General features: G+C 39.5%; 1 long non-coding RNA gene across 1 annotated transcript; it reads left to right on the forward strand.

The window, feature by feature from the left end:
• The first annotated feature begins 205 nt into the window (after positions 1-205).
• Positions 206-22,914, forward strand: LOC121169100. Its single transcript, XR_005885820.1, has 3 exons — positions 206-340; positions 546-674; positions 21,228-22,914. It is a non-coding gene; the product is annotated as an uncharacterized LOC121169100 (long non-coding RNA).
• The last annotated feature ends 486 nt before the right edge of the window (positions 22,915-23,400 follow it).

The raw sequence follows: 23,400 nt of genomic DNA on the forward strand, positions 1-23,400 counted from the left end.
ATGAGTGTCCTTTGTGTAACCCCAGTAATTCAGAAATCTTGCAGTCATAGGGACTGCCCTGTCATGTGACTTAGGTACTAGGTGCTGGCTGCGATTGGTCAGCAGCTAATTGGCGGGTCCCTATAAGAGGTCCTGGGTCAGATAGCTGTGCCACTCTTCTGCCTGGGCTGCTGCTCCGTGGGGTGAGGTGGGGTTGGGGGCGGGGTCACGCTGCGGGTGTCTGTCCAGTGATTCAGCCACATTTGATAGATGACCAAGTGGCTGTTTTCTTGGGTTCTGCACAGCAGTGGAAGACAAACTGATTGTGGCCGACTTGATCCAACTCTGGTTTCCTGAACTGGTAACTGTCACTTTAATATAGCTTACTGATTAAACTCAGAAAAATGCAGCAGCAATTCTTTGCCAGGAACTTGTGTGGACTTAACTCCCTGTCTGCCCCCCCCCACCCCCCCGCCCAAACCTCCTCACCCCTCGCCCCTTCTGATTTGTTTTGTCACGGGAATGAAATGCAGATAACGCTTTAAAAAAAAAAAAAACTTTTGTAGGAAAAGCGCCTGTGTGATCTGGAACAAAGACGTTTTATAATCAGATTTATCAAGCTGCGAAAGAGGGAGTTTTAGCGAGCGGCAGCAGAAGCATACTGTCACCAGGAAATACTGCTTTATCCTGAATTGGTAAGTGAAAAGTGGCACTGCTCCCTAATAGATATCATATGGTGTGTGTGGGAATTGCAAAATTGTTCACAGACCCCTGACAACTGTGTTGAGTGGAGAACACGAGAACGGAGTGAGGCATTCGAAACAAGAGCAGCTTGAGAATATAGCATAAAGGCTGAGAAGAAGCAGGTAATTGGCAAAACATGAGCTTTTGCCAGGTTAGCCAAAGAGATGCCATGTAACTGGATTGGGGATTTTTCTTTTTCATTCTGGGGAGGGAGAGGCGTGAATTCAAACTGGGTTGTTGGATAGCCTCAACATTAATTTTCCATTAATTCGGGCAAGTTCCCTTTTGCCCGAATCGCCTGTAGGGAATTCAAAGGGATGGCTTGCAGGATTAGTCGACTTGGTTTGCTTTGCCTCCCTCTACTCCGGGGTGTCAGGCTTTAGTCAGAACTTAACAAAACGAAAGCTCGTGAAGTATTGGTAATGTCTCCTGACTTGAAAGGACATATTTTGGCCTTTTGGTAATAGATGTTTATCGCATTGTAGTCCGGCGTTTTACAATTGTCTTATTTGATTACCTAGCCATGGCAAAGGGTAGGTCTTTCTGTATGGTCCATTCCATTTTGAGACTGACAGTTCTTAGTGGTTCAGTGTGCATGTGTCTGTCTGTCTTGTAAGACTTTAAGTTCAGTTTTCTAATCTTGAATGTGAGCTGCTCACAGGTTTAAGGTTTCCCGAAAAATACAATAAAGCTTTTACTACCTGTGTTTGTGTAATAGGCTCTTGTGCATAGACTGTAAGGTAACACGATTTTACATTAGGCATGAATGTCCGGCTGTGCTGTTTGGCTTCTTGGGGATGAGCATGCTGAAAATGTTGAGCAGAATAAGAAAAGAACGTTAGAGTGATGGGTGGCTCCTGATTTCACCAGTTTGTTATTGGTCAAGAGAAGTCATCATGTGATGTCTACTTATAGAAACAGATGGGGGAAAATTGTTCTTTAGGCATCATTAATTAGACAAGGCAATTTTGATGATCTCTGCAAACGTGGAGATTGTCATTCAAACTGTTAGTAGCAGAATTGTCAGTTTGAGATTATATAAGATACAGTACTCATTTCTTTAAGTAGTGTAAGCCAAATTGCCAGTTGAGTCTCCATTTCTGAGTTTGAGTTCCTGTTCTGTTGCTTTCAGGCTCTTAAAATCCAGAACTCGAAAAGAAAAAAATACATGTATATTTAAAATAAAACAGGCTAGCAATGCTGCCGTTCCCTATTGCCTGTAGAGTGGGAGAATAGTGTAGGGGAGGGAGAAGCTATTGGGATCTATCAATTGATCTTCCCCTCTCCCCTCACTTACCTAGTTGGAGAAATTGAAAGATGACTTTTCTCAGAATAGTATATTTCAAGACTTTTGTATAAGCATTTATTTTCAAAAAGACAGATGAGAAAGGCAGGATAAGTCTGGCTGTTAAATGAGGAAAATGATGATGCAAGTCTGTGATGTGAATATCACAAATTCGACTTAATAAGGTGTGACACCCATTTGCCTGAAGCCCATAAATTTATAGATTTTAGAGTCTGGCAGACAGAAGAATAGTAACAAAACACTAAGGTATTTCCAGTTTATATATTCCACTGCTAGCTTATGTTTGGTGTTTCACAATTATTTTCGGCTCGGTACTTCATGCATATACTTGGGTGAAATATGGTGACTTCATAAATCTGGCTGAATACTGTGGAAGAAAAAAACATCTACAAAATTTTAGGCCTTCCTCTTCTATGTAGAAGCCTTTGTTTTGAAGGACAAAAATGAAATAGGAGTAGGTTCGAGTAGAAAATGCTGGAAAGTATGCTCTAGAAGAATTATATGAGAGCTTCATGTTTTAAAATCTAGTTGCTGTTCTCTGTTCTCAATTTATTAATTTTTCGAAAGTACATCTAAAATGAGTAAGATAACATTGCCTTGCATCCTCCCTGTGGGTCATTGGGAATATTAACATTTTTTGTGTACACTGTGAAGATATTAACCACATGCATACATCTTTGTGGATATATAATGCAACAAACTGAAGGAGCTTCATGGAGCAAGAAACCTCAGAATATTTTTTTTCTCAACTACTATTTGATTTTCCAGACCTAGGAATGTAAACACTTTTCCTTTAGGCTTGTTTCTTACATTCTTGATGTGGTAGATCTAGCCTGTGGCCCACTTAGAAGCATCTTTGATGGTAAAGGATATACATGTGTGTATGTTGGATTTGAAGGGGAGTTTCAGTCACTAGCAAAACAAGTGGCTGTTTGTTAGGACTAACATAAGCCTCACGGTGTTGTTCCTATGACAACTGAGTAGCTGGGTGTTGTAATGCAGCTTTAAGTTCTTGGCTTGGAAATGTCATTCAAACCTCCCACTACAGTCTCATTGAGTAGGATGGTAATGAGAAGGGGAATAACCATGAAGCAACATAAGCATCTCCATTCATTTCTTGTCTTCCTGAGTTGCCTTTGTATAGAGGATGGCCACAGGGGTAGTAAACATAGGTCTTGAACAAAGCAATACTTGAATATAAAAATCAATGGAAAGAGGTCAGGAAAGTTGGCCAAGATAAATAACAACACTTGGAGGTTATAAACAGGCAGGAGAAGTCTGCTTCCGCAGGTTTGTCCAAATCCTTTATCCAGTACTGACCAGTAGTGAGAACATCTTGAACCAGTTACTATATAGCTCTTCAAGAGTTGCAAATGTTTCCTTAAAATGCAATGTGGAGAAAATTCCTTTGGTAGCAGGATGGTTTACCACTTTGGCATAACATTTATTCATCTCTTGTAGGCTGACTACAGTGGATACTGTGTTCTTTTAAGGCTCATGATTTGAAGCCAATTGTTTGTCATTTAATAGCTTTTGTCTTTTTCTGTGGGAAAGACACTCTTGCACTACTAAAAGCTAGATATTTTATCCCATATTCTGAAATTACTTTAAAAAATCCTTATAGATTGTTTGAGACGTGCTGTTTGTGTAAATGAATGAGTTGACTGAGAATGTATGAAACACTATATTGGAAAAGAGGGATTGTTTTGACTAATATTTGGCATAGATGAATGATGCAGTTGTGAAGTTTCCATGCCTGAAGGGCTTCCTATTTTCTACTGCTGAATGGTTTTGACTATTTGGTCCCCAGCACCTCTTGAAGTTGGAAAGGAAAAGATTCCAGTGGGATTGGCCCATTACTTAACTGATTTGATTCCATTAATTTTCTGAAATCCAAAATAGCTCTGAAACTCAAAAGATTTTCATGTAACAAGTTTGACAACAAATCCTGCCCTAAACTTAGTGAGGCTAATTGTAGTCTGAATTTAGCTCACTAAGTATAAATCTTTGTTTCACCACAGAAATATTAATGTGTTTGATCATGAAGTACCACATTTGACTTCCCTGGGCCTCTAATATATATAATATAACAGCCATTTATTATCTTTATAAAATAATAACCTAATCAATGTGAAGGTCAGATGAGGGGTTGTGGACTTTTCATTACAGACATTCATTGAGCTCATGTTATTTATCAAACACATAAGAATTCACTGCTGTCTAAAGTAGTGTGTGGCACATTGCAAATGCTAAATAGATGGATTTTTGGAATAAAAGCTTATATTTACTTATATTAACTTATTTGACTCAGTATTTGTATTTTGCCAATGTGATTATTATACTCATTTTGCGTGTGGAAACTGATGCACAGAGAAGTGAAAACAACTTGCTCAAAGTGACACAGGCATGGAAGTAGTGGAACCAAGACTTGAAAGCAAGCAATCCAGCTGTGTAGTTTATTGTCACTGAGGCCAACAAGAACATTCTGAAGAGTGGCACTGGGCAGTTTTAGCTGTTGAGTTTATTCTTAATCACTCTGTGTCTTGTTTAATCTGAAGCTGAAAGTGGTCATTACCAGAGAAATACTATGGAATGCTTGAGCCAATTCTCCTAGAATCCACAAAAGGATTCTGAGGTTGGAAAAAAAAAGTCCAAATTGATGCAAATTCCATATTCTATGCCCCAACTTCTCTGTCCCCTTTTCTAGAATTTTTCCTTAAAGCTTTTGTTTAGGTTATATAGTCAGAATTCAAGAATGGCTTTTTTTTTTTTAAGTTCAGGTGGGGAAAGTAAGTCAAATTTAAATATAATGGTTAGCTATCTTAAAAATTAGGAATTATTTAATGAATAGGAAAACATATAAAAACACTTTAGGAACTACTTTTAGTATATAGAGAACTGTAGAACTCATTCATTTCTGGAGAAGCACTCATTTCAGATAATGTAAATCCGTTCGTTTTTCTCAGTTTGGATTTGTACCATATGTATAAAATGCAACTACAGTTCCTGAAGTTGAAAGAAATTGTGGATTTATTACAGGCCCAAGAAAGCTTTGCAGGAAGCTTGTAAAATTGTGATTATCTGTAAGACATTCCCTAACATTCAGACATTTTCTAGTGAGTATCAAGGACACATCAGTGGTTTGCACGTCTCCAATACGACTTATGTTCATACCTTCCATTTAGCTCTTTGATCACTAAGTGGCCAAGACTTTGGAAATAAATTGACTTATGTTTTAAGCTCACTTTTCTGTTATACTCACTATGGCTCGTTGAATAAGTTACTTCATTTATTTCTTTGTGGCCCAAATCTTTTAGAAGAAGCTTATGGAGCTGTTGTGCAAAATAGCATGTGTGGAGAACATGTGGCAGAACCTGTAATATGGTGTTTAACTACATTCACAGTCCCTTCCCAAATCCTTTCCGAAACAAACACTTGTTTGTTTCACTTATGAAGTAGGCTGGATGGATGCTAAGTTATATCAGTGATTCCTACCCCTTACTTCTCTCTCCCCCTGCCATCAGATCAAGCAAAAATTAAGGATAATGCCTGGTACCATTTATTCCGCATTTTTTGTGTTCTAGGTAGTCACTGTTTCTAGGGCTCCACCTGTGTGAACCTAAGTAGTCTTCATGATATCTTTAATTATTATACCCATTTCAAAAAGGAGTATACTGAGGTGCCTAAAAGGTTAAGGGACTTATTTAGGGCCACTGTTCTATAGGGGAGCTGGCAGTTCAGAGGGTAAGGAGAGCAGGAGGGGCAGAATAGAAGTTGACTGAACTTGAAAGTCTCAGAAATGGTCTTCTCATTTCTGTTCTGTTAAATGTCATGTCTTCCAGACCTGAAATACAAAGTTGACTTGTTCTACTTCTTATTTTACAAATCAGTGGGACCAATCTTAGTCATTTGTGTTTTATGAGTTTTAACTAGGCCACTAAAGTCCAGGAGGGGAATTCCTTGTTTTCAATTGATCTCATACAGTAACAAATTTATTCATGTAACTTCCCCTAATTTTTTTTTCTCTAATGTTTTCCCTTAAAGGTGTGTTTGGAGGGGCGGCCGGGGAGGAAAGGGAGAACTAAGTGGGCATTTGGCTTCTAGGAATGCCCTTCCATCCACCTTTTTGGAGACTGGTGCAGAATGAACTCATGGAACAGTAAAAAGTATTTATCTCTGTGTTTTTCTAGGGAGGTAAACCTTTTAAGAGAATTACAGGAAGCTACCTCTCTTCCTAAAACCTTACTTTCGGATGATTTCATTTTCTGAAACAGAAAAGAGGCTTCACGTTGAGAATTTCCTTCCTCTTTCAAATCTAGGTTAGGCATTTGACTTTAAAAAGGTGGAACAGACTATCCCTAGTCTGTGAATTCAGAGTGCTTGGAAATCATTTTAAAATTTTCCTGACCTTGGCCCAAGCCTGCCTTTGCGGAGTGCAGTTAATCACACTTGCCTTCATTCTTTCATGGATTTGTTCATCCACTCACTGATCCATATGTTCATAAGATTCATTCACAGGATCACCAAAGACAGCGCAGGAAGGACCGAAGGAGAATGAATGCATCAGGGGATAGGAAAGGAGTAGCTGTGAGCTCACTCCTGGTTCCTTCCACCTCCAAAGCTGGGTCTTGTCTTAAAGCATTTGCTGCGTGTCACAGACTGACACAGAAAGCTCTGTAGTACCTTCCTTTGGTAGCCAGCCTTTTCTCTTTTATCTTGTTTCCCCGCCCCCCCTTTTTTAAGATATGGGGCAAAAAGACTTGAGGGGAAAGACAACACAGTGAAATAGCATTTACTTTCTGTTGCCTTTTTATGCTGGTAGAGGAAGAGCTCCTAGCATAGCATGCGCCAGCAGGCATGGCCTAACAGCCCCCGAGCTTCCAAATCAGTTCTCAGTTAACAGGTTAGAAAGAGACAACAAATGCCCTGGAAAGTATTTTCCTTTGTGTTGAAATTTAAACTGATTTGAAGGTAACAAGTTCTACTCTGACTTTCATCAAATATTGTGAGTTTTTAAAACTGTCTCCAGTTACAGATGTGAGAAATGAAGAATATGCTCTCTTCTGGGGACAGGTGAAGGGAGGGAAGAGGTGCTTACTCTGACACTTACAGGTGGAAATACTTTGTGCATGCACACACATGCAGTGGCATCATCCTTCCTTGTGATTTGGCAGTGCATTAAACCTTGCTGTTTCCCGTAGATTCTGTAGGTAACCATTCATGTTCCTTGTAATGCACGAAACTGTTTCTGTGTTTTCGGATGCACAGCAGTGAATGTGTTGCATCTTTCAGCATAAAGTGGTAAGTTTCTATCACTCATAAGTGTATGTGGCTAGATAGGGGGAAAAAATGTTCACATCGATATAAAAACAAGACGAGTAAGCAGAGAAGCAAAATTGCCCAAACTCTAAAAGAATGCCTTGGTATCTCAAGGCTCCTCTCTCAGAGCATGATCAAACAAGGGATGTTCAGGACAAGTTAAACTGCTAAAGACAGGGAATTCCTTTTTGTCTCCCTGTTCTATTTGACATCCATACTCCTGCCCCCTGTTTTTAAGCCATGGACACCAAGGAGATTATGCAAAATTGCTTTTGTTTTCCTTTTACTCCTGCACAGTTACTCACCATGCTGGAGAAATGGCTCATTTTCTTACAGCGCCCATGTACCTGCCTTTTGTCAGGTGCTAACAAACATACTCTCAGATGCCCACTGGACCTCAAAAGCTAATAGCAGAACCATGGACAAAAGCACCACATGGAAACTCTCCAGTTTTCAAAAATGATTTGCTCCTAGCATATGCCTGCTCTCCTAGACAAGGGCACGCTAATATGATTCACCAAATGATACGTATCAACTGCTAATAAGAGTTGTGGAGCAAATCCAAACTCAAACCAGGCGAGACTGTCGGGGAGTGTCAGGGTTAGAGTAGAGCTTCTTTATCCACAGTTGATGGGAAGGCCTACCTGTGGGATGTGAGATGCCATCTATGGGGATAGCCGAAGGACAAAGATTTGGGGGAAGAGAAAACATTCACAGCAGTGAAGGCAGGAGCAAGCTTGGTGTGTCCAAGGGAAGGTAGCTGGAAGGTGGACGATAACTGGAAAGGAATATAGTATTGCAAGGGTGCAGATGATTTGCACAGGGATGCTGGAGAATCAGACTTTGCTGCCTCCTAACTAGAGTGGCATTTGCATTGGGCTTTTTTAGTGGGATAAAATATTACACTGTAAATTTAACTTATTATGGTCTAAAAAATCTTGGTACAGAAGGATTAAATGGAGCCATTTGAAACCCAAATGCCACAGAAGATGTTCATAATTCTTCCTTTGTATCGATTCCTGAAGACCTGAGTGTGTTAGCTATGGGCCACTTTGATTTTGATATGTCAGAAAATCATCTTTCACACCATTCCTTGGCTAATTTCTCACTCAAGTAAAAGAGTTTTGAATTTTGAACTCTATGGATTTTCAATAATTCTGTGGGGGTGGTTTTTTTGTAGTCTTCAGTTTTATTGTCAGTCAGCTGAAGTTACCATTCATAATTTTGCATCAAAAATGACTGCATGTTACAAGTTACGAAACTTTGTTACACGGTATTCATTTTATACCTGGAAACCTGAAGGCAGTGCAGAAAAATGAAAGCAGCTGGCAAGGTAGGAAAAGTGAGACTATAGGTACTTTTGTCCCTTACAGGTACAATTAAAAAACATGTTTGTCATTTCTAATGTGAACTTGATTGCTAAAAATGAATTGCAGCCCCTTGTCATTCTTCTGGTATCACAACCTATGTTGTGCCAATTCTGTCACCTGAGGGGAGTTTATGAACGTGTTCAGAGATGTCAAGTATGGCAAATGTGAGGGTACGTCTCGGATTTCATGAAGCATGCAATGAAAAAGATACTCACTGAGGTGTCAAGATTTGGAAGTCCATAAGCGTCATTTGTTTTCATTACAGTTGCTATGAGTGTTTGGAAGATCCCTTGCATGCGTGGATTTCCAAATTTTTGACCTGGAAAGAAACTATCTTTCCATTTGACTTCCCAATTTTTTAAGTCCCCTGCTGCGTATCAGTTTATCTACCATAGGACTTTATAGTCTTCACAACACATACTCTTCCCAGGGCTTCAATTAAATAGTTCGCTGCAGGTATTGTCCATGGGTTCCTTACTGCGCACTCTCTGATACTTTATTTCCCATGTTCCCCTAGTACTAGTAGTCACTGATACATTTGTGTTAACCTTCATACTGCTTTAGCAAGGACCCCACCTGCAGAAAAGAGTAACTGGTTTTGTCATTTATAGCTCACTTCAACTGGACCGGATTTCCTTGCTGCCTCTGGCTGAAACTGACTGACTGAATCAGTTTCACTTGTGGGAAGGAGAAATGAGTACTTTAGGAACAGTGTGTGACATGGTGGGGGAGGGGGACAGCATTTGTGCCTTTCCTTCTTGCCCTAAGGCCAGAACTGTGCCTTGGGAGACGGAGAGACAGGGAGTTGGGGTGACATGAGGAAACCACCTGCTCAGAATAAAAACATGTTGAGAAATGTGATGGAGAGTGACAGAGGTGCAAGCCAAAGGAGGAAGAAAATAGGATGATTGGCCAATCTTTGGTTCTAGGCCCAGGTGCCACTCTCAGCTCCTCCTCCTGGTGTCCCAGACACAGAAATGGCTCTCCATCCCTGCTTGTCTACTGTGACTTAAAGAGCATGCTCTTGACTGTTCTAGTGTCCTTTCCAAGGACAAGGAATTTAGGAATGAACTTTCAAGACAAACCATGTTCCCCAAATCTTCCCTCATACTTCCCTCTACTAAATGTATTTTCTAGTTGTAATGAAAGAAGTAAGCATTAAGGTTCTTTTTCCACCACTGTCTGACTTCTTGCCTTGCAGGTAGCCTGGCATGCATTGTCCGTGAAGTAGTACATTCTGTCTGATGCTTCCTCCAAGGCTACTCCTGGTCTTGGTCTCAGGCTTAGTGTCAGTGTCCCCAGTTTTCAGCCGTTTGCTCCATGTGCCCTGGGACTTCCCCCTTTTCTTCCCCCATATAAATAGAGAGTACCCTGCCTGTGCTCTCAAACTCTGATATTTCTGCCTTCGACTTGAGTCTCTTCTGAAACAATTGTGTGGTGGCCGGGCACTGCAACATGAGTCAGTTCCTGCAGTTCGGTTACAAGTTCTCAAAAAGTATTTCAGAATGTGGATGTGGTCAGCAGAGTCATTTTCCAGGCATCTAAAAGGAAACCCACATCAACTGTAACAATTGGGCTGTGAACCGATGGCTCTGCTTATCCTCAAAGCAAAGCCTTTTGGGGGAGGCACTGAAATCTTACCTTCTCCACAGATCTTAAATGGGACTGCATTTGTGCACTTGCGAATCAAATTTATCCACTAATGTTTGCACAGTGTAATAGAGGTTTTTTCCCCTTGGTCACTTTTTTGAATATGGACCCAAGTTTGACAGAAAAAATCAGTTTGGTAAAGCAGTATCTATGGGATTACTACATAACTAGTATGTAACATAAAATGTGGCCGTGAGACACAAACTTTTTGTGATTGAACTAATGCAGTGAGGAACAACTGAAATACTTTAGGTGCCTCTTGAGTATATGGAAATATGATTATTTTGTTCACCAATTAATTTCTGGATCTAAGTAGATGTGACAGTATTACTGACAAAATAATTAAGTCCTTTCAAGGCTTTAATGCAACAGCAAATTCATAAAATTTAAAGAATATCTTAGATTAGTATTAGGAAATAATCATTGTGAAGGGTTTTTTTTTAAAAGTTTTCTTGTGTGTCATGAATTCAGTAAAATGTTGATTAAATTCTTGGTTACCAGTCTTGGATTGTTGATTAAACCAAAGATTTTCAATACTAAGAAAACAACTAACAAGAAAAAAAAAAAAGCACAAATGATCTAGACAAGCTTCACTAAAGAAAACAACATAAAATGCAGCTAAGCACATTATTAGGATCAGTGTCCACATGGGACCTTGGCACGCTACTGTGCCTGGCCCCAAACACCACACCTTAAATGTTGTATGCCAGTCATGCCTCAAGGAATGAAAGACGTAAAGAAAATAAGAAATCAGTATTAGAGAACTTGATAAAATAGAAAATAGCATTTTCTTGGGGGAAAGATCTGATAGTCTTAATGATTTGGGGATAGAAATATAGCCTTCTAGTACAGCTGGGACTAAGGTGAAGCAGTGAGCATAGTAAGTGTGATAACTTTAGTTTCTCCTGTTTATAAGGCCTTTAAACAAGTGGTTCCCGAAGTTTCTTCCAGCACCATTGGACCAGCTACCTGGCTAGTTTCTGAGCATTGAATTTGCAAAAGTACTGCAGCACATATGAGACAATGAGACGAGGGCATTTGAAGCTGAGCTTAGATTGCAGAGGAGACATGACGATGGCCACTTGTGGGTTTGACCTTTGGTAGACAAATCTCTTAGATTTGCAGAAGAATGTGTTTTATTATGTTTTTAGCCTTGGAGTTGAGGCATGATCTATAAATAAGGGCTGCATACACATTTACGGTGTACAGTATGATGCTTTGATATGTGTATGTATTGTGGAATTGCCACAATCAAGCTAGTTTAGCCTATCACCTCACATAGTTGTCTGCATTGAGAATTTTTGAGTTGTGCATTCAGTAAATTTTAAGTGTACAATGCAGAATTATTAGCTTTAAAATATGGTTATAATTCTCATTGTGTATGATCCTCCCAATGATCCTGTGATAAGCAGAGCCATTATTTTCATTTACTTCTGAAGCAAAGTGAGAACCAGGTTGCTACTTACCTGGATCAGAGAGCACCCGTCTTCATGGTTACAGGTCACTGTTGTCTCCACCATACTTAGCTTCTAACCTGAACTCATGTCTTTGAATACTTGGCTGAGATTCTCAGTTCGTCAACTAACTGAATAGTTACTAGAGTCTCTTTTAGTTATATATGAGGCATTCTAGGCAATGGTCCCTTTTGGTCCTCAGGTTCTCCATCTGTAAGTGAGAAGTATGAAAACCAAGGTGGAAACTCTATCCAGCAGGTGTTGGTGTTTACTGTATTGTCATCTTCATTGTGCCCGAATTATTGATGGCGTGGAACTGAGTGAGTGGTCTTGTAAACCCAACGGGTAAACACAGCAACATAATTCCACTGGTCACCCCATGACTTGGTTCATAGTTGGAAAGCCACAATAAATGAAGCCCTGTGCACTCCATTACTTTATATTCTTTAAAAGATACTAGATTGTCACATAAGCCGAGTTTCAGCAACTTGCAAACACAGGGCTAAAAGCAAGTGCCATTGAAGTTTACATAGCCAAGACACTTGGCCCATGTCCCTTTCCTCCTCCACTGCTGTGACTGCATGCTTTCCCCCTCCTTGCCCTTTGTCGTGTTTAACAGCCTTCTTTCTCTCTGCACTGTCCCCCCGCTTTTTTTTTAACATTCACAATTTGGGGACAGCTGCCTTGGGAGAATTCCTGAAGAAACTGTCACCATGGAAACCTCCCCAGCACATGTATGGGAACCAGTTATAATCTTTGGTCCACTTTGTGACAGCATTTCACAAAATACATTTTCAGAAAAGAGTTCTGGCATGAATTTAATAAAAATTGGGTTAAAGAACATCAAATGGATTTCTTCCCTGCAGAACCTCTCAGACCCTTTTATATTTGTGCATTGTTTCCTGGTTGAATTCTCTAAAGGACACAGTTTGGGAAACATTTCCTTATGTATTGGTAAAGTGACAATTTTTGTAAGAGTTTTTTTTGTTTTTTTTGTTTGTTTGTTTGTTTGTTTGTTTTTAAATCTGCCTCCATTGGCACATCTGAAACAAACATGATTGTGTTTTTGGACTGGTTCTTGAGAGTTTCTATGTTTTAAACTATTCATGCTGAAGTGTATTTTAAACTTTAAAAAGGGAATATAATAAAATATGCACAGCTTTCAAAGTTTGGGCAGCACACAGATAAACTTATCTTTTAACCCTTTTTCTCCACAAACCTTGTATTGGTGATCTCAGCAGTAGGATGAATATGACCTCTTCAGCTTGGAGGGAATCATCATATTTAGGGAGTCTGTTTTCACAGTGTGTTCTCTAAACCTGTGGAAAGTTCGGTGAATAGTATGGGACTTGAAGCAGTGGTGATATCAGAATGAATACCAATTGTTCATAAGGAATCTGAAGAGCCACAGTGCCTTACCTAGGAATGAGAATCAGGGAGACAAAAGTGGAAGTGATGGCATTCAATTGAGAAGGGTGATTGCAGACATGGATAATCTCAGTTTATTTATGGTGTCTTTTATCTACTACAACATCTAAACAATCCCAAAGACTGAATATCCCAGGAAAGCAGCACCTCTGTCTCCTACAGCATTGGGGACTTCCATCTAATGCGTTCTTATGAAAAGACCCTTCATTTATGATCTCCTTATATCCTGCCCTTTCCTCTGCATGACAGGATTCTTATATTTTTGAGAAAATGACAGCTATGGCACAATGGCCTTCATAGTCACTCAAGGTAATCCCCTGTTGGCAGCCAGCACTCATTCATCCACACTGTCTTACCCTCTTTGACCAGTCCATGTGCTAGTGCCAAGTGCCTCTGCTGACCTTTTTGCTGCTCTTGTGGAAAGAGGCACCAGATTTCCCCTGTGTTATTTATTTGCCATCATCAAGAGCAGCACTTATGTTATTTCCCCTTTCAACCTAGCCATAAAGTCTGCTTCTGCTGCCCCCACCCCTCACACGGGAAGAAAGACTTCCTGCCTTCATCTCTTTTGACTTTGCCCAGGCCTATGAATAATCTCTTTTCTCGTGGACTCCAGATTATCACCTTTTCAAACTTAAGAGAAAAAAAAAAGAAAATGGAAGCTCTGTGGAGGTTTTTTTTCCCCCACTTCTGCATTTTTATTTTCCCAGTCTTCTTTCTCCATATGATAAACTTCCTCTTCTGCTTTGTTAACAGTGGGTGCCTGTAAAGCCTTTGCCTCGTTGATGGATGCCTGGTGTTCTGGCTCGGTGTTGGGCTTGGATTCCACTCTTTTTGCCTTTGGCTGCATTGGCTGGCGTTTGTTCTTCTTGTCTGTCTCTTGCAGTGGTTCTCCCTCTTCAGGAACCCTCTTACTTTTCACATTTCACATTATGCTTTTGCAGACCATCTCAGAAGTCCATCACCAGTTGTAAGCTGAGCACTTGATCTTTTGATGTTTTGATGTTTTCCTCTTTGTTATTTTCAAGCCTACTTTTGAATCTTTCTTTTTTGAAAATTAGATTGATGGTGTTTTTCTAAATCCTTCCATCTGCTCCACAGAACTGCCACAACTGCCAAAAATGCTCCGCTGTCATCACAGACCCAACGCAGCATCAACTAATAAGAGAAGAATACTGTCATCATGTTTTTTGCATAGCCTTGGAGTTGTATCAAGTTCTTACCTCCAAATCACTGCTTTCCTTGTGACCACACATCCACAATGTGGCAGCTGTTCTTGGAGCAAACACAGACTTGTAGGTTAGAACTTGATATTGCTGTCTCTTCCATCCTTTAGAAGTTGAAAAAGAACCAGTTCTTCCTTCAATTGCCGCATTTCAGAACGGCGTTTCTTGAACAAATCTCAATGAACTTCTTTTCTCTTTATTATGCAAATACAGTACAGTTTATGCTGTTCCTCTTTGCCGAATGTTGTGTGTATGTCTCTGTAAGTGTGAAATGTATATATGTACATACACATATAAGCATACGTACACGTATTTAGGCCTTTATCCAATTGCAAATCATTTTTGTTAACCCTTCCAAATCTTCATACTACATCTGCTAGCTTTATTCTCTTTATTTTGTGGTATGAGCCATTTATGTAAGTTACCTAATAGGAAAATTGACATACTACTGTAGAACTTGTTATCATTAATACCCCAGGTGGATTGAAACTCCAAGGATGTCTTCCTTATTAAGAGGCCTCATAGATTTACAAAATAGTTCATTTGACAAGCATCACAAGCACATGAAATTATACATGTAGATGAGGTCTGTTCTCTCTGCTCCTGTTATCTGTTCAATTGGCTTTTTTTTTTTCATGTTGCTAGTTTAGATTGTGTTTTCTTACTGTATGACATAGGAGGTTAGGATGGCCTTCCTGAGCCCCCAAAGACTTCTGTGAAAAGAAAAAAATCCAAAGTAAAGGTTTTTAATAGCTCATACTTACATTATATACACTCCTTTACAAATAATTTGATCCTACGCATACCCCTGAATAGTCTAATGTTTAACAGTCTAAATGTTTAAAGGATGAAGGGGCCCCGTATTTTGTTCTGAAATGGAGATGTTTTCACACTGTTTTGTGTTTGCTTATTGAAGTGTGACAGTGTAGGATTTTATTGGTCTGTTCATTCCGATTTCTTTATTTGACAATATTTACTAAGAGAATGTTGTGATTCAGTGTACTACGCTATGTACCCGCAGAATCTGACGTGATTCATACCCTCAAACAACTTTATTCTTAGGGAGACATGTTTCCAAATACATTCTTGAACAGCAGTGTGACTTACGTCTAACTGACGAAGAGTCTTTTTGAGTCTTGACCCAGCATAGCGAGAAAAGGAACTGGGCAAGCAGTTAGAGGAGATGAAATATTTGCTCCCTTTTCAGTCCATCTGATCTGAGTGAAGCTTTCTGTGGGAAGATTCACGGGAGACCAAAAAATGCTGTGGTTTGTGAGAATGCTGGCTGACAAATGTAGTTCAATACGGTGGCCAGAGCAGAGGCATAGTGGGGATTTGATTACAAACGAGGCCTGTAAAGGCAGGCATGTACAATGTGGGTGCCTAGAGAAATTAGCATAAGGCTTAGAAATGAGGTCAAATATGGAAAACCCTTATAGTGGTATAGAAAGGTGATAGGACAATTGTGATTAAATCAAAGTAATCATGTAATCTTAGTGGGAAAGGAGGACTTTTCTATTCTATAGGTTCAGAAAACAGCTACTTATTTTGACATCCTGATTTTTTAAAAGAAAATACTTTTATTAGACACATTAACAGAAGAGACAGAGAGGAATATCTTCCATCTGCTGATTCACTCCCTGAAGGGCCGCAATGGCCAGAACTGAACTGATCAGAAACCAGGAGCCAGGAACTTCTTCCAGGTCTCCCATGCAGGTGCAGGGTCCCAAGGCTTTGGGCCGTCCTCGACTGTTTTCCCAGGGTACAACAGGGAGCTGGATGGGAAGCGGGGCAGTTGGGACATAAGCGGGCACCCATATGGGATCCTGGAGCATGCAAGGTGAGGAATTTAGCTACTAGGCTACTGCACAGGCTCAACATCCCAATTTTTTAAAAAAAAATTACTGATGAAATGCAAGTTATTTTACTTTTTGTTTGGCAGGGATTCCTCGCCATCATTGCACACTGAAGAGAAAATCTTAGGGGTTTTTACCAGAGAGGAGGGAGGATAGTGAGAGATCCACATGTACACGGGTTTAAGGCAATTACTTTCTGGAACATGTCCATAAAAAGGCTGCTCATTATGTAAGATGAAGCTATTCTGTTTCTCTGAGTGTTTTTAATGAGTAAAATGATTCCTGCTTTCACCTAGTGATTAAGAAAACTTTAGTTTCCATTGAGAAGGATTAAAGGTATGCACTTGATTGCCAAATATTCCTCTTTATTAAAAAAAAAAACTCATCTGAGTCTGCTTCATGGGCTGCGAGTAATTTAGCCTCTCAAAGCTTGTGCCAATCCAGTCCCTTCCCAGACCTGCTCAGACTAGACATATCTGGCAACAGATGCCTTTGAAAAAAATGTCTTGCCTAGGAACGTCCCAGAAAATGTTCACCTCAATCTTCAAATTGACTGGCAGAGCAATTTACTAAATAGAGAGAAGTAGGGATCAAGTGACCATCAGCTGGTAGAAGTGGCTTTAGTCAGTGTGGTCACAGGATCTCAGGTATGCGAGTGCTGGACGGGTTGCAAGCACGTGCCTGCTTGTGGTGATACCCTGGCTCAAGTGCTCTAACGTAACCCAGAAGGAATCTAAGTTCACAAGAACGTACTTTAATTAGACACCTGCGTTTAAAAGGTTGCTTTTTCCTGCAGCGTAATTTCACCCTACAGCATACTGTGTACATGGTATGCATTGCTTTTCTGGTCTATAAAGTTAATTAGACTTTTTCTTTTTAACCACATGGGAGGGCAGATTTTAAAATTGCAGTTTTATTGAAGCTTAAGCAATCAATAAATATAACATGTTTCATGCGGGCAATTTGATGAGTTTGGACATAGTGTAAATATGGGTGATAACCATCACTACAACCCAAACGTCTCCTCGTGTCCTTTTGGATGTTATTGGTTGGTTGATTTTGGGTTTTGTCGTGTGTGTGGCCAATGGGAGGCAGCTTCCCCCCCCCCCCCCCCACTTAAATTCTGCCTTTGTTAGAATACTGAGCTGCTTTGTGCTCTGTTAAATCTATAAACGTATTTATGGTAGAAGTCGACTGTATTTTTTTACTTAGTTACAGAAGGCCACTGGCACATGCACCAAACTATTGTGAAATATCATGATTGAGGGGTTGGGGATATGTGGGTACAAACATTGTAGGACTGTAGAAAATTGTGGAACTGGAAAACATTTGGAAGATCTCTTATTCAAAGAAACAGATTATTTTTACTTGGAGTTTTTTGGGGGTTGTATTTTTTTTAAGTCACTGGGACAGTTCTGACTTAGCCCTGTCAGATTGCTAACTTTATTGTGTTCATTCCTCTCTCATCATTTACTTAGAGTTCATGGGGTTGAAATTTCTTTCCTAAAGCTATTAAAGTTAAGGTTGATGGTTTGGAACAAAATAGAATTGACCAGGTAATCCATTAGAATGAATAGGATATTCCATTCTCCCTTTAGTTGAATGATCCCTGCAGTATGTCTTTCTTTCATTCCTAGCAAAATTTTGGTGCAAATGTCATTTTATATATGGTAGCTTGTCATTGAACATCAGTGGGATTTTTTTTTTAAATTTTCTTGGTTGAAAGTATAGGTTGTTCCTGTTGGAACTCTGTAGTGTAATCTCTTCAAATTCTAGGAGAATGTTTCAAGAATTGGTCTTTATCTCACTTTAAAGCAGGCATCCTAATAGCAGGTCACAGGCTTAACTTTAATCAGTCTTTTCCTCCCTTTAAACTCTCTTCCCTATACCTCAAATACACGACCCATTAGCAGGATGGGCACTTTCTTTAGCATGGGTTTCTGTTTTGTTTGTTTCCACTGTTAGCAGGACTGGAGAACAGTACTTTGGTTGTAGGTCTATCATCTATCCCTGGGGCTTTGTTGTCGCTTAACTTTTTTTTTTTAATTTGTTTTCCTTTGAAAGGTACAGTGAGAGCCAAAGAAAAATATTTCATCTGCTGGTTCACTGCCTCAAATCTTACAACAGTTGGGGCTGAGCCAGCCCAAGTCAGGAGTCTGGAATTCAGTCTAGTCTCCTACATGGGTGGCAGGGCCCCAGCTGCCTGAGCCATCACCTGGTACCTTCTCGCATTATTAGCATGTTGGGTTGGAGATAGAGTAGCCAGGATTCAAACTAGGCACTCTGATAGGTGATAAGCTCTCCCTAAAAGACAACATAACTGTTAGACTAAACTGCTTATTCCAGTCATCTTCTCAATTGTTGGATAATAAATTTTATAACTCAATATTTCTGGTTCAGCTCTATTTCTTATTTTAAGCTCTGAGAATATATTATTGATTAAAATTTTATGCTATTTGGCCTGGCACGATAGCATAGTGGTTAAAGTTCTCACCTAGCACACGCTGGGATCCCATACAGGCGCCGGTTCTAATCCTGGCGGCCCTGCTTCCCATCCAGCTCCCTGCTTGTGGCCTGGGAAAGCAGTCAAAGACGGCCCAAAGCCTTGGGACCCTGCACCTGCATGGGAGACCTGGAAGAAGCTCCTACCTCCTGGCTTGAGATTGGCTCAGCTCTAGCCATTGCGGTCACTTGGGGAGTAAAGCATCAGATGGAAGATCTTCTTCTCTGTCTCTCCTCTCTGTATATCTGACTTTCCAATAAAAATAAATAAATCTTTTTAAAAAATTTACTTTGAATAGTCCCCTTTAAAAATATTTTATGCTGTTATATATTCTATATATTTCCTTTTCTGTTTCTAATAAACTTAAAATGTGTATCTGGATAGTGGTAGACACTAATTTATATAGAGTAACTTCTAATAAAATTTTATTTATGACATTTTCCTATTTGGATTACATAGATAAATAAGAAAGAAGGGGAAAAGATTTCCTAACTTTAGTTTCTAAAATTAGATTTTGAGGATATATATAGCAAACTCTGAGAATTATAAATACTATTATTCTAATCTAAAAGACTTATACAAGACAAGGCTTTGGATTTTGACACTGAGACCAACCAAACTGAGCCCTTGCCTCACTTGGTTAATCTACTCATGCAAGTCAAGTTACAAACAGCTTTTGTGGTTTATGAAATGTGTTTATGCTTTCTGTAAGTGTCTTATTTTATATTGCAAATAAGATTCAGGCAAACCTGTACAAATGGTCTTTTTTTCCCCCACACTAGTATGTATGCTGTAGTCTGAAGGTAATGCTAAAATATAGTTCATAGATGAGGTTAATTATAATTTGTTTTAAAAAGGTAAAAAAGAAATAGCGTACAATCAGACAAAAACCTATTTCACCTTAGAAGTTGCACCCTTGTTCTTCCAAGAGCTAACCTCACTGGTAAAGAACTATCATTGTAACGTGGCAAATGGGTTTCCTCTTAAGCCTAGGCAGTTGTGATTAACTAGTTAAATCATTCCCTAGACATCTATATATTTAGAGCTCTCTGGAAGCTGATAATCTTTCCTAATAGCTATCACATTAAATTAAAAAACACTTCTTTTGGCATTAAATATTTGAGTGTCATTCTGTGATCCAGCTGCATGTCCAATCAAATTATAAAACCTTTTTTTCCAACTGATCTTAACTTTGCTAAATCTTTGCAGAATGATAGCTGATAGCATTTGTGGGAACATTGATATCCAAGATGTGTGGTATACTTGCAACAAAGTTGTGTAGTTATCTATATTCTAAAATAATCCTAAACTATAAACTAACAGATGGGCATATGCTGATGTAAGAATGACTTGTCTAAGACATCAGGCTTGGGGTCATCATTGTGGCACAGCGGGTTAAGCCACAGCCTGCAACACTAGCATCCCATACGGGCATTGGTCTGGCATGATCTGATTCACTTTTAGTTCAGCTCTGTACTGATGTGCCTGTAAACGCAGCAGACAATGGCTCAAGTAGTTGGGACTGAGTTCATGGCTCATATTGTGAGCATTCCATGTTGTTAGCATCCCATTGCTTGTTTTTTTTTTTTCCTTGTCTTTTTCTCCTTTCATCTTAAATTGAGAGGGTGCATTACATAAGTACTGGGACTTTCTGTTCCATGTTGCATCCCTGTGCCTGGAGTAAAGCGCACTCAGCAGCTTTTTCTGTGGTGAATCAATGAGTGGACCAAGGGAGAAGAAACCGTGTGCCTTGTTTTACAGCTGCATTGTACTAAGGGAAGGAACCTTAGCATGGACGTACTGGCGAGCTGCTACTTTGACTGTTTTACGTGATTCCCTTTTTGTCGGGTTTCTAAGGTGCTTAGACTTTTCACGGAAAGAACTGTGTCATCCTCAGTTAATATCAGGAAGCTACAATTCTGCAATACAATTTTTCTACAAGTTAATATGTGTATCATTGCTAGGTTATCCAAGCAACTAAGATGTTTGAAGACCACAGTCAAACGGTGTGTTGCTTTCGTTTGTTTGCTTGGTTTTCATTAAGAGGCATTCACATTTCACACAAAAACATTTCAAATAAAATGTTAGATTTTTTTCCCCTCCAAGGGTCATATTATTCCCAAAGATTAGAGATTTGTGTCTTTTTTCTTTGCTCTTTCATGGCCAGTACTTGAGAGAGAATATCTAGCACTTGAATTAATGTGACTTAATCAGTAACCATTGACTAAGTAAAAAAAAAAAATAGTATATACATATATACTTTTTTATATATATATAGTTTATTTGAAACCGTTTATCTGGGATGTCAATCTATGACCCAACGAAAATAGGCAGTTAATATGAAACTGTTTCCACCTAAGTATCCAGCATTGATTTCCTCTCTTTTCTCCAGGGTTCCTCCCAAGAAGGCTGCAGAAGATCATCCAGCTGCCAGAAGGTCTAGGTGCCCTCAATGGCTCAGTAGCCAGTGTAGATCCTGTCTTTGGTAATCAGTAGCTACATCTGGCTACTGGGTCTCTGATGGCATCCTCTAGCTTCTGTTACAGAAGACTATCAAGACTCCTGAGGAAGGCCACTGGGCAACATGCAATAATGAAAGCTTTATCCTGACTTATACATACATAGAGAGAGAAAGAGAGAATCAGCTTCTGGGGTATTCAGGCCTCTATTGTTAGCTGGACTTACAGAATCATCAAGGTTTGATGCACACTGTTGAAGTCTCTTTGCTTAGCACCAGGGAAAGGAATCCAAATCATTTCATGTTTGTCTGCCTGCCGGCCTACCAGTTATCTACCTGCCTTTCCACTTATCATCTTTCTACCAAACTATCAAGCTACCCATTCCTTCATGGCCTCTTTCTCATTTCTTAACTTCTAGATAGCATTTTCAAAATAATATGGTGATTAAAGAATGAGATCTTGATGGAATTGTAATTGGTGCAAGTATGTTCCAGCAAGTCTGACTCTTGATTTTGTTTCCCAGTGGTAGAGGACACAAATGCCAATTTTGTAATCTTCAATGTGACAATTGTGTCTAAGGATTCTACAAGGATATTCTCCAAAATGAATATCCAGGTGTGTGGCTTGAACCTGGCATACAATGTAGATTTCTGTATTTTCTGGGCAACAGCTACATTGTCTGCTGGGTTTCAGGCTACCTGGAAACACATTCTGCAATGATCATCTCATCAATGCAATAACTGTAATGTTTGATTTTCCATGATGCGTAAACCAGTAAGGTTTTCCATCGGATAGAATGCAGAGAAAGAATCATATAAAAGCTGATCATGTTAGCAAAGAATGCCTTATGTTTTCACCCAAAGTATATGGCTGCCTGACCAACTGACAACATATGATGCCATCCTTCTTTCTCCTTGCCTCATCTCTCAAGCAGTAACCATTCCCATTAATTATTATCAGAATATATGGTACCAGCAGGCCTGATCACACTGCCTTGTGATGTTGTCTTTCCTCCTCCTTGTGGGTTCTCACTTGCCTGCTCTCCTTTTATCATAACCTCTTAACTTTCATGAATGACCCTTGGTCCCACGGGAGTCTGAATCTTTTTGTGCCCTAATATCCTGCTCCATCATGTTCTACCTGAAAGTGAACTGTGGATATCAGGGAAGCTGGAGTTTTTACCTTTGTTTGCCATCACGTGTGAAACTGGTAGAGTAGCTTTCTTACGGAATTACAGATAGTATGTAGTGTTAAAACGTCAGCATGCAGCAAGAAGAAAACAGAAAGCTTTAGTGGAAAAAATCTGATGCAATGCCTTGTAAATAAATTTAATCCTACAAAATGTTTTAGAAACTAATAATTTAACCTGTTACATTTTCCATGATGATGTGCTTAAAAGAATTTATTAACTCTTCTTCACATGAACTGGAGCTGTTTAATAAGAAATCTTGTGTCCTTAGTTACTATGAATTTACTGATTTAAAATAGAAAATGTGCATGTGGAATGCAAAGGAAAATGTCTGCATGTCATGACTGATTAACTGATTGTAGTGATACAAAGGCGTTTTTGCCACCCCATTCTGAGTTCAGTGAAAATAAAGACTTGGAGATTTTGAAAGATTTTATGTCTCTTTTTGCTTCCAACTCACCATTCCATTCCATCATCAGTTTTGTCCCTGAGTCACCTGGCTTTTATGCCCTGGGAAGAGAAAGCCATTCCCTTGGAGGTGCTTGACAGCCTTTGAAGAATAATAAATGGCTCTGTACAGCATGGTTATATTTAATAAGTCATAATTATCAAAGGAGCACTTTCCTTTCTTTCATCACCACTCTCCTACTTCTAATAGTCTTTGCGCATCTTTACTCATAGTTAAATTACAGTGGTGTTAGGGGTGAAGAGCTCCCTGGTTCTATGGATGAGCTTTGATCTCCCTCTCCAGCTGATGGACCAGTATTGAATTGAGCCTCAAAGCAAGTTTGCGCTATTGTGGTATAATAAGAAATACAGACTTGCTGTTTGTCCTCAGTCCCATGGCCAAGAAGTCTGAGAACTAGTTTCCCAAGTCATGAGAGTGATAGGAACACTTGTTTATTTTAATATTTGGT

Source organism: Ochotona curzoniae, unplaced genomic scaffold (assembly GCF_017591425.1).
Source record: "Ochotona curzoniae isolate NIBS_2020 unplaced genomic scaffold, NIBS_Ocur_1.0 contig_1274, whole genome shotgun sequence".
Classification (NCBI taxonomy): domain Eukaryota; kingdom Metazoa; phylum Chordata; class Mammalia; order Lagomorpha; family Ochotonidae; genus Ochotona; species Ochotona curzoniae.